The sequence below is a fragment of the Micromesistius poutassou genome, assembly GCF_964030765.1.
Source record: "Micromesistius poutassou genome assembly, chromosome: 1".
Classification (NCBI taxonomy): Eukaryota; Metazoa; Chordata; class Actinopteri; order Gadiformes; family Gadidae; genus Micromesistius; species Micromesistius poutassou.
In genome coordinates, this window is record NC_140271.1 from 9214660 (window position 1) to 9227352 (window position 12693).

Sequence of the window (12693 nt, forward strand, 5' to 3'; positions counted from 1 at the left end):
GTAATAAATAAATATATTTATTTATTTATTTTTGGTCATGGTCCAGTCAATGTTGTGGTTAAGGTAATTGACTGTCATATAGGCCCCTATATATATATATATATATATATATATATTATGGCGACGGCGTGCGTATCCTCTCCCCACGGCGGCGGTGTACGTATCTTCTCCACACGTGCATTTCACACGATGTTATCCTTCTCCTGGTAATCCTGGCACTGTTCACTTATGGCGAGTGAACAGTGCCAAACCTAAGGATAACCAGGAAGAGGCGAAGGAGCAGTCTAACCCTACGCCGCCGTGAGAACGTGTGAAATTTTGTATGGGATTGATTGGGACTGCAGACGAGAGACCAGCAGCGACGCCACGGCGACTGCATGGAAGTTCCGTCCGCCGGCGGCGGTGTCACGGCGACGTACATACGGAAATTCAGACAAAATGTACGTCTACTCACGGACATCTGAAGAAGTTCGTCGCCACTAAGACGCCTGCTAACCTACGTCGCCGTGAGAACGCCTGAACTAAAACTTAAGAGTTTTGGTCTTTTTGACACACAAAAACGAACGGTTTTTATAAAATGTCATCAACTTATTCATCAACAAGTATTTGGACATATTAATACCAGAAAAAATAAATAATAATAAAAAAGAAAAAAATATATAGACTGGGAATCGAACCCCAGTCTCTCGCGTGACAGTCAATTACCTTAACCACAACATTGTCTGGACCATGACCAAAAATAAATAAGTAAATATATATATATATATATATATATATATATATGTATATATATATTTATTTATTTATTTATTTTTGGTCATGGTCCAGACAATGTTGTGGTTAAGGTAATAAATAAATATATATATTTATTTATTTTTGGTCATGGTCCAGTCAATGTTGTGGTTAAGGTAATTGACTGTCATATATATATATTATGGCGACGGCGTGCGTATCCTCTCCCCACGGCGGCGGCGTACGTATCTCCACACGTGCATTTCACACGATGTTATCCTTCTCCTGGTAATCCTGGCACTGTTCACTCGCCATACTCACTCGCCATAGGCACTGTTCAATATGGTACGGCGGTAGGCGGACGCGTACCAGCCGTCTGCCGTCAACGCCCCCACCGCCGCCCCGGCTGCCGCTGCTGCCGCGACGCGCACCGGAGACGAGCGTGCCGTGGACCTGTAGCGAGGGCGCGTCCCGGTGCCGTTATATTTTCCCGTGTTTGAGTTTGTGATAGTAAGCGTGTAGTAAGTTATACTAGAGTTTGTGATGCATTTTGGAAACAGGAGATGAGCCCCTGGTCTAATGCGCCACCTGGCTTGAGAAACCCGTTCTCAAAGACTTAGGCCTACTTTTAGTCATTATTTAGGTAGCACACACATATTATGAATGCCTTCGGCAGAATTCTAATGAGCCATTTTAATCTAGATTAATCTAGATTAATTCTATTATATATATATATATATATATATATACCTTACATGTTTATATTCTGAGAAACGCTCCGACGCATGGGTTAACATTTCGTTCTGCTTAGAACGAAAAAAGTCAGACAATCGTGCTCTGGGACACGATTCAATAGATTAACTTTTGTGCGCATGAGCACGAAATGTTTTTGAGGAGGTCTGCTGTAAAAACCGGGAAAATCAGAGTAGCCCTAATACACTACATTTACCCTTTGATGCATTTGTTGTTTTGACACATAAATAGCTAGAGGGTGCATTGTACTATCTGCGCACACCCCTTCTATAGTCGAAGAAAATATCCAAATTGAAAGGCTATGGTTAGAATTTCGTTCTGTGTAATACGAAATAAGTCAGACAATCGTGCTTTGGGACACGATTCAATAGATTAACGTTCGTGCAAATGAGCACGAAATGTTTTTGAGGAGGTCTGCTCTTAAAAGCAGGGAAATCAGTTGTATCCCTAATACACTACATTTACCCTTTGATGAATTTGTTGTTTTGACACATAAATAACTAGAGGGTGCACTGTACTATCTGCGCACACCCCTTCTATAGTCAAAGAAAATATCCCAATTGAAAGGCTATGGTTTGAATTTCGTTCTGTGTAATACGAAATAAGTCCGACAATCGTGCTTTGGGACACGATTCAATAGATTAACGTTCGTGCACATGAGCACGAAATGTTTTTGAGGAGGTCTGCTCTTAAAAGCAGGGAAATCAGTTGTATCCCTAATACACTACATTTACCCTTTGATGCATTTGTTGTTTTGACACATAAATAACTAGAGGGTGCACTGTACTATCTGCGCACACCCCTTCTATAGTCAAAGAAAATATCCCAATTGAAAGGCTATGGTTTGAATTTCGTTCTGTGTAATACGAAATAAGTCAGACAATCGTGCTTTGGGACACGATTCAATAGATTAACGTTCGTGCACATGAGCACGAAATGTTTTTGAGGAGGTCTGCTCTTAAAAGCAGGGAAATCAGTTGTATCCCTAATACATTACATTTACCCTTTGATGCAATTGTGGTTTTGGCATAAAAATAACTAGGGTGCAGTGTACTATCTGCGCACACCCCTTCTGAAGCCTCTCTCTCACTCTCTCTCTCTCTATCTCTCTCTCTCTCTCTTTCTCTCTCTTGTTTCGTTCTGTGGAGCACGAAAAATACGTTTCAGTCTTTGAGGGGGTCTTCTGCAAAATCGGAAATATTGACACACACACACACACACACACACTGCATTGGTTTACATTTCATTCTATGTAGCACGAAGAAATCGGAGAAACGCTCCCATTCACGATGCATAGGTTTACATTTCGTTCAGTGTAGCACGAAAAAAACGCTGCCACTCAAAATGCATCGGTTTACATTTCGTTCTGTGTAGCACGAAATAATCGGAGAAACGCTCCCATTCAGAATGCATTGGTTTACATTTCGTTCTGTGGAGCACGTTCGTCACACTGTACTGTCTGCACACACACACACACACACACACACACACACACACACACACACACACACACACACACACACACACACACACACACACACACACACACACACACACACACACACACACACTCTCTCTCTCTCTCTCTCTCTCTCTCTCTCTCTCTCTCTCTCTCTCTCTCTCTCTCTCTCTCTCTCTCTCTCTCTCTCTCTCTCTCTCTCTCTCTCTCTCTCTCTCTCTCTCTCTCTCTCTCTCGTCTGAAAAACGCTGCCATTAAAAATGCATTGGTTTACATTTCGTTCTATGTATCAGGAAAAAAATCGGAGAAACGCTCCCATTCAGGATGCATTGGTTTACATTTCGTTCTGTGTAGCACGAAAAAAACGCTGCCACTCAAAATGCATTGGTTTACATTTCGTTCTGTGTAGCACGAAATAATCGAAGAAACGCTCCCATTCAGAATGCATTGGTTTACATTTCGTTCTACGGGGGACGTTTGTTTCAGTTTTTGAGGAGGTCTGCTTAAAAAATCGGACATATTGACATATACTGTATATAACTAGAGGGTGCACTGTACTGTCTGCACACACACTCACTCACTCTCTCTCTCTCTGACGCTGCCATTCAAAATGCATTGGTTTACATTTCGTTCTGTGTAGCACGAAAAAAAATCGGAGAAACGCTCCCATTAAGAATGCATCGGTTTACATTTCGTTCTGTGTAGCACGAAAAAATCGGAGAAACGCTCCCATTCAGAATGCATTGGTTTACATTTCGTTCTGTGTAGAACGAAAAAAGTCGTGCTGTGGGACACGATTCAATAGATTAACGTTCGTGCGCATGAGCACGAAATCGCGTGATACCGGGTTGTCAATGCAGAGCCTATCCGTAGGGTCAGACTGAATATCTCTCAGATTTAACGGATGGACAGAAGTGCAGCACTTACCAGGAAGCTGTATTCTATTGTTAAATAATCAATGTCATGATCAGTGGGGGACTGATATTGGCTTTAAAAGGCAAAAACAAACAAAATGGACATCCACATAATTCCAGAGCTGATCATTCCTGCACCAGTGACCAGGTGACAACACCCAGCCTTTGCAATGCGGTATGGAGAGTGTATACAACACAAAATGTCAAAGACTTTTTGCATCTCAGATTTAAAACTAGTGGAACTTTCGGTAACCAATCACAATTTTGTGTGGACACATAAGGAAGGGATGAGAGTGGAAGTGGGCGATTAAAGGTGACATATTATACCCCCAGGTGTGAGTGTGATTAGCCATGACAAGCCGTTTTGAAAATCGGCGTCTTCTGACATCCCAAGTGGGTGTGTCCACCTAGATGTGTGCTGGATAGATCAGTCTACCAGCCTCCCCAGTGGACTGTAGCAAACGTTGCTCATCTATCTGTCATACATCTAGGTGGACACGTCCAGTTGTGATGTTAGAAGAGGCAGTTTTTCAAAACGGCATGTAACGGCTAATCACACTCATATCACACCACACCTGGTAGTTTAATGTGTCAACTTTAAAGACTGAAGAGCTACCTTGGCATCCAAGAATAGCACTATGTTGAAGCTAACGGCATCCCCCATAGATGTCATTCAAGAATCCACTGTTCTTATTTAGGTTTCTCATTGTCATTCATTGTGGATATATGTACACCACCCACAAGGGCTACATGTAGATATGGCCGGTTACATACCTGGATGTCCCACTCTCTTCAGCTTGGGGTCAAATCTCACTCGATTCACAGCATCGGTACGAGCCAGGAAGAAGTTGACCACCCCACTGACGAGGTGGCATTGTGGGAAATTAGGTACTGAGTGGAATCTTTTGTTGTTTTTCTTCTCTAGACAGCCTCCAGTGACTCCATCTCCCTCATCAGAGAGACAGCCAGGGTTCTGCCAGCAAACCAGCCCTGTGGAAGGGAAAGAATTTACATTAACTCACTGTAAGAATTTACTTGTTGAATTGTGTTCTTGATTGGCTTGATTTTCATCTAGAGTGTGTGTGTGTGTGTGTGTGTGTGTGTGTGTGTGTGTGTGTGTGTGTGTGTGTGTGTGTGTCAAAATCTTCCAGTTTAACTAATTAAAAGTAAGTGCATTTGCAGAGCTTGCATAAGTGGCCCGAAGTAAATAAACTGAAGGCTGACCTGTCTTTTGGATGGGATAATTGCAGGACTGTCCCAGCCACAGATACCAGATTATATATATATATTTTGCAAGAGCATTTGATTGATTCATTGCCTATACCCTACTTTTAATGAGAAACTAATTAATATGTAAGGGGATGTGTATTGATGCTGGCCAGCCATAAGGCTGTAACAGGGCATCAGGGAACGGTACCCTGTAGTCTATAGAGTTTAAGTACCAACCTTGTAGCTGCTTCTTTTCTGTGTGTGCAGAGCTAAACCTGAAACAAACATACCTTTAAGGATGAGGATGAGGATGAACAATTTCTTGGGTGAAGCTATTTCCTGAGGAATACATTAAACATAGAAGGAAGACAAAAGGGATGCCGGGGAAACTGAACTACTATGGAGTAAAGGGCAGTGAAGTGTCAGCCCTTCGTAATTGACCCACCAAAGTGCATGGTAGTACTGTACCTGGTATGAGAGTGGGGACCATGGGGCGAACTGTGAAACCCTGAATGGGATACTGCAGTGGAGAGTTGGATGCAGCAAAGAGGAGTGTGTTCAAACTGGAGCTCGTCCTGTACATACAGGATGGAAATAATGCATACATAAATATATATAATAGAATTGCTTAACCAATGAACCAATGCGAACAATATGCCAAATAACCAATAATAAAACAATATTAATTCACTAATATTCTAAATAATTAACAATCAACTAACAGACTTTACTTTATCAATTAACACATTCATTAACAAATTGATTTGATTTGTTAATTAATTAACCAATTAATTTAATCATTCCTCACGCCCAAGTGTTTCTCTTCCTCTCCATCACCCTTTGTCGTAGTATTCAGTGTGGGTTTATTTTAATTCCATTAAGTTTGTGCCTAAATGAAATTGTTTTGTTCAAAACACTTAAACAAGAGTGAACTTTTTTTTTTTTGGCAGTAATATTGTGTCAACTTTTTCTTAGAAAATAGGTCAACCTTTTTCTGTCTTGACCAATCAGCTCTGTCTGATTTACATACTCCCTGACTATTACACCCCCTGAGTAAGAGGGTAATGTCTGAAGAATGCCCCCTTCAAAGAGAAATTGAGCAACACCGACAGAGGTAAACTGACCACTTTGGTGACCAATGGCTCGTAACACATTCTTGGGTCATTTTTACAATTGGTTGTTCACAACTATACCAAAGAAATAAAGAATTTAATGTTGCCTGCTTAAAAGAAAGAACTAAAACATAATAATTGCTAGACAAATTTGATAAAAAGCTATCTAGTCATGTTTCTTGAAATGTGATGAATAAACATTAGAAATTAGTTTTTAACACATTGGCGTCTAATATTATTTACCTTGTATTATAAAGGTGACTGAGATCTCTTATGCACAAGTGAATGTCTTACGGCAATACATCAGGGACCAGCGATTGAAATAATGGGGGGTAAGCTCTAGGGCTTCTACATTAGAATGCATCATCAGAGTTTGTGTTAAATTCTCCACTATATTGAGAGGCCCCAAGAGAGTTGTAGTACTGTAAAATCCCAAATCAACATAAATATACCATCACCTAAGCAAGTGAAAACTTGCATAGCAAACGCTGTGACAGTTTCACACCCAAGAATGTCTTCTAATAATGACAAATAATGACTTAACAATTACCAAAAACACACATACTGCCATAACTATCATTCCAATACCACCACAAAATGGAGGCGGTTATTGTGATGGGATGTCAATTTCACGTTCCCTTTTCTCTGTATAACCCTTATTATAAGTATCCAAAACACAACCCTTGCCTTAACTTACACCAAACTACATTAATTGACACTTGGCTGAACTAAAGCTGGAAATAGGCTTTGTCTCAATATAACCTGCTCCCAAGTATTCTTTAGTGTAGCAATCTTTACATCAAGTTTTTCCATTACATGCTGGAAGACAGAGCAGGACCACCTTCTCCTCTTGTGGTGTCAAATTAGCTTTCTCCAGCAGCATTTCTGTGGCTTTTCCCTTTAGGTGTTTTTTGCTTAATGTTCTCCCCAACTCATATGCATTTCTTAATGTCAGGTGTAAAGAGGGGCAGTGTTTGAATTCAGGCTGAAATAAGGGGTTCATCTACACTTCAAATTACAATGTTTTCTATTAGATCTCATAACTTTAATTTATCAAATTGTAGCCTACACAGAACACTGTATATTCAATTTAAAATGTATATAGATAATATAATAGTAAATATATATTTAATTAATAAATAATCTGTTATTACCCCTGTATGCATGTTTACAGGGTAAATATGCATTCATTAAATGTTAATGAATGCACGTTCATTAAATGTTCAAAAAATATATATAGGTATAGTTTTAACTTCATGACTGTTATATAACATATCATACTCGTTATTCTATATATCAACATGTTTATGTTAAATGTAAAAAACAAATAATCCATAGTAAACAATAATTTGAACACATTTAAAAACATTCATATAACGCTGTAAAACAATATTTCACAGTTCACTTAATAAAACTATTGCTCAATTATTATTAAGGATTGTTAAAAAGTATTAATATTCTATCCAAATCCTTTGGCAAACAACTAATAGCATGTATATTATCAAGATGACTTACCGTTCCCCCAGAGAGGGCTATTGTTTCAAGGGAAATAATCTATAAACTAGACTGTTCGTCTGCCTTGGTCTGCATCAAGTAACATAACCAGGGCCGTATACAGACATTGTGAGGGACAGTGGCCCCTCACATTGTCAGTGAGAGGCCACGCCCTCAGTGTTATTTCCAGAAATTTCCAGAAATAACTGAAACACGTTTTACTGGTAATGGCACTTTAGTTTGAGCTAATCATGACATTTGGAAGAATAAGGAGCACATGCCTGACATTAACAGGCTGGCAGAAATTATTGCTTCAGAGAGTTTGAATATTTTGTCTAATTTGTAGGCAAGATGTTGGGTTTGGGAAAAGGAAATCATGAAAGGCATACAGTATATGGGGGATGTCAAGAAACAAGAATGTCAAGAATGGTGAATTTCAAGAAGGAAAATACAATGCAAATCGGTTGATCAGAACACAGCAACTAAATAAGGCTTTACCAGTTAAATCATGGTATAGACTAGATTATCATAGAGATTCATACTGACATAATCATAAGTAACAATATTCATAATTTCAACAATCAAATCGTGCATCATAAACTATCATATATGCTATATCCTCTGATTTGTAAAGGGATTCTGCACTATCATGTACATAAGACCAGTGCAATAAATATCTCTTTCATTGTAACACAAAATGGGCAATTTCAAGGCTATGCAAGGAGAAAGGTTGAACTTTCAGAATAATATATTGCTCTAAAGTTGGGGGGAGTAAGGATTTTAGGCTTCAGAGACACAAATATAGACACAGGCAACAGGGGCCTCATGTACAAAGCTTGCTTACACACAAAAAAGCTGTGTAAGCAACTTCTCACGCAAACGTTCGTATGTACAAAGACTGACTTGACTAGTGGCGTCACTAGGCTGTTTTATTCGGGGCTAAAGCCCTGGATATTATTTAATTAGCCCCGAATATAATTTTTTGGTAAAAATTAGGTCAAAATCAAAATTCAACTTTCTGACGGTCCTTGAACGCCCCTCGTTTACCGCACGACAACAGACTAACAGGTGAGTCAGTACACTTCAGCAGTCTGACTCAGTATTCACAACAGGTTAGTAGTGAGCACAAGCTCTAGATTTCAATGTCTTTATTATGTCAGTAATTCAAATGTCTGTAAACGTTTGGAAAACCAACTGTTTAACTAACAGTTAATCAGTTAATAAGAAATTAATGAAGAAAAACATGTAAAGAATACATGACTGTGTAACTCATTAAACAGTCATTAAATAGTTCACTTTTGCTGAATGTTGACTGTTGGTGTTTTTGTGAATGAGGCACTTTTGTGTTTGGGCAAAGGGAAGTTTGTGAAAATGTGTATTTTTACCATTGGTATTTATTGGTATATTTACTGGTAACCATGGAATGCATTAATTAAATTCTTAAAGTCTAGAAGTGATGAAATTATTCTAGTCACTAATGGTAGTTAGTTATTTGTTGGATGTCCCGTGTGCTTTACACTAGAAAGAAACATGGGGATTCCAGGGGCATCTCAAAATAAAGTAGCCTAGTCCTTCTATGTAAAATCTGTCTCACTTGTATTCATTTTACTCTGAAATAACTTGAATGGAACTTTAGATGTATGGGGATAAGCAAGTTATATAAGATAAGTTTATTTAGGTAAAGCATGCTAAAATTTGCAAGCGCAATAGAGCATACAACATTTTTTTTGTCCTTTTCCCTCTGGGCTGAGCCCCGGATGTTTCAGAAACCTAGAAACGCCCCTGGACTTGACGTGAGAAAGTGCGGTTCTCCACGCAAACTATGATCTTTTTTTCCCCCGTTTTCCCTGGCATCGTAGCAAGAACATTTGCGTCCACACGGATCCATCTCAACACGACTCAACACGCTACTTCATGTTCCAGGCGTATAGGTGGCGCTGTTTTAGTTTTAGAAATTCACCGGAAACGGTCACTCAAGTAATAAAGCGTTAACGCAACCCTTTTGATCGTCTCAATTGGCGCACGCATGGCTGTTGTTTGTTTGTAAAATGTGGCTTATGTGGTTGTCCATCAGTCTTTTTTGCTCAGCGTGATGGCACAGGAGCATAATATTTTGCGATAGTAACCCTAATAGGCACAATATCTTCTCCAGCAGGAACACGAGCATGTAGTCGGCCATTGTTGTTGTTAAGAGACGTCGTCACAGGTTACAAGAGGTTACGCTCGAGGGGTGTGGCGATGACATCATCGAAACGCAAGTATGCGTATTGGCCGTCCAGACGAACACTCAAGGGCTGCGTTTGTGAAATTATTCACCCTGGGACCAGGTTTCAGAAAAGTTCGTTTGCATGCGATGCGTTTACAGGATTCGTTTGGACGATCGGCCAAAACGATGCAAAACATCTGCGTTTAAACCAAAAAGCGTCTCCGTGTGGATGGCCATCCAAGCGCCATCCACACGGAGACGCTTTTTGGCCTGGCTTACGCACATTTCTGCTGCATTTTGTCAGTTGGCGGCACATAGAGGCAATGCAGCGCAACAACAACATTAAGCCTACGCGATCACGAGTCATGAAGTAATATTGCAATATGAGGCGAGTTCAAAGTGGATTTGAACGTTGGAATGCGTGATCTTAAATGCGCTTCAATCATGCGTTATTGTTGTCGAGACGCATAATGTGACACTGTTGTTAGGCTAAACTTAATCAGACCCATAAAACTAAATTGTCAATATTGGAATTAAAAGGAAGCCCCAGCAATATTATTTTCAGTGATGGCTTGTTTATTAAATGTTACATATTTTCCGGACCACGCATGACATATGATCTCCACACATTTGTTGTGAAATTCTTGACTGCAATATTATTATGTGATGTTGAGTGGAGTAAGCACAAGCCATTGTTACTTAAAATCAATCCATCAATGAACCAGTCGGCCAATTTCGAATTATGTAGGCCTACATATTATTGACACATTGGGTGTATGGATACAACCTATCGTCAGCATGCATCCAAATAAATGAGAATATAAAAGCATGCGCAAAATGTGGCAATAATCGATAGGTTGACAATGGCAGTGTTGGCCTTGTTAGAAGATGGTCGCATTCAAAATGAACGGGTGTTCCGCGACTATTATGATTTTTTGGTAAAAAAGGAGCCGATCCCAAATCACAGCTGCCACCATTTGCTCAAATAGGGCGAGCTCCCAGACTCCGCCCCGCTGCGCTCTGACCCATGCTTCTCCGGTGGGCAGACCTTTCTTTTTACGTCCAACTTGATGTCCGACCACTTTTTTTTTTATGTCAGCCACAGTTCGGCTTTCCGCCCCAACCTCATTGACCGACTTGGCAACGTTTTCCCACGCCAGTTTTTTGCTTTTGGTGCTGATTCCGGAGGAAAGAGAGCCAAACAAGATCTTATTTCTGGCCCCTACCTCCGAAATCAGCACCTCCACCTCGCATTCACTAAAGTTATTTTTTCTTCCTTTCTCCATGTTCTCCATGTGCGCAGCAGCTTTCCATATTTTGGCGTCCGCAAAGTCAGAAATCCACGCACACTTTCAACTGGGGAGAAAATGTTGAGTACAAATACTTGATATGCTGAGCTATGTTGATATTGTAATCTATTCTTGCTACATTCATACATGATGGCTGTATGCTGAACCTACTTTGCATCTTCGTGATTTATACCACATAAATTGTAGTTTTAAAAAAACATATGGAAAAAAGGTAATCTGAAGGTAAAATTTAAATAATTATTGCAGTGTCCCACCCACAAGTTTGTTATGGTGAACATGGGTTTATACAGGAGTCCAGGGTAAGGTGGTAAAAACAATAAAATATTTTATTCAAAGGAAAATGATCCAATATATCAACATCTCATATCAACATATCAATATCTACAAAGATAAGATTAAAAACAAATGCTTTAATATAAAAGATAAGTTAAAAAAATAAATAAAATATGTAAGGGACATCAAGCAGGACTCATTCACAATGATCTTCTTTCCATGCCAGTCATTGATGCTTTCATCTTCTGATGATGACGATGTGGGGGTGACAGTTGTGTTTGGCTGATAACTTTTGTCTGCTTCACCCACAGTGCTAAAGCTTGAATCAAGGGTCCCAGGTGTGTCTGGGCACGATATCTGTAAAACAAAGAAGAGGTTTTTTTTTTTTGTAAATTGTAAAGCTGACCAATTATATAAATATTATTCCTTTAGAATGATTAGTTGAGAGTTAAAAAGTGTTATATTGTCTAAGTAATATATTAGCAAAATATTTGGTTTAGATAATTTGTAAAGTAGTTTTTCAGAATCTTACAGATTGTCCTTGGACAGAGGGAAGGATTTTCACTGGTGTGGATGTCAAAGGGAAAGTTTCAGTCTTCAGCGGGTTGGAGGATGCATACACACAGACAGACAGACAGACAGACACAAACAATGGATCAATAAATGTCTGGCCCTTGATCACTCCATGCTAATTTGAGACTGGGAGTCACCAGGATGATGCAAATGAAATGGGTTTTCTTTGAAACACTAAGGAAGTCCCCTTACAGGGTCCATACAAAATAAAGACAAGAGGAAATACACATACAATTATCAAAAAATGAATGTAGGGACAAGAATAAAATAAAACTGCTCATTATTCATTTGCTTCCACAACACACACTATTATATACTATATACACACACAACAATTTGTAGCTTACCTCTCTGCATGAGAGTGTGGCTTGAGAAGTCGACTGGCCTTGGAATTGATCTTCTAATTCTCTTCTAAGTCTTTTAAAAACATGACCCCTGAACGGGCCCACAGCGAAGACGGACGGAACAGCAGCTTGTTTTAGAGCATGCCTCGTCATAGTATTCTGATGGCGTGTTAAAGGTCTTCAAATCATTCCCCTCCCGGATACGTAAAAAAGATTGAGGCATTGCGTAGGTCTTCCTCGGTTAACACACCGGCCCCTTGCAGTAGCTCAAATGCAGTGGTCATCAAAGGTCAGTAGGATAACTGTACATTATT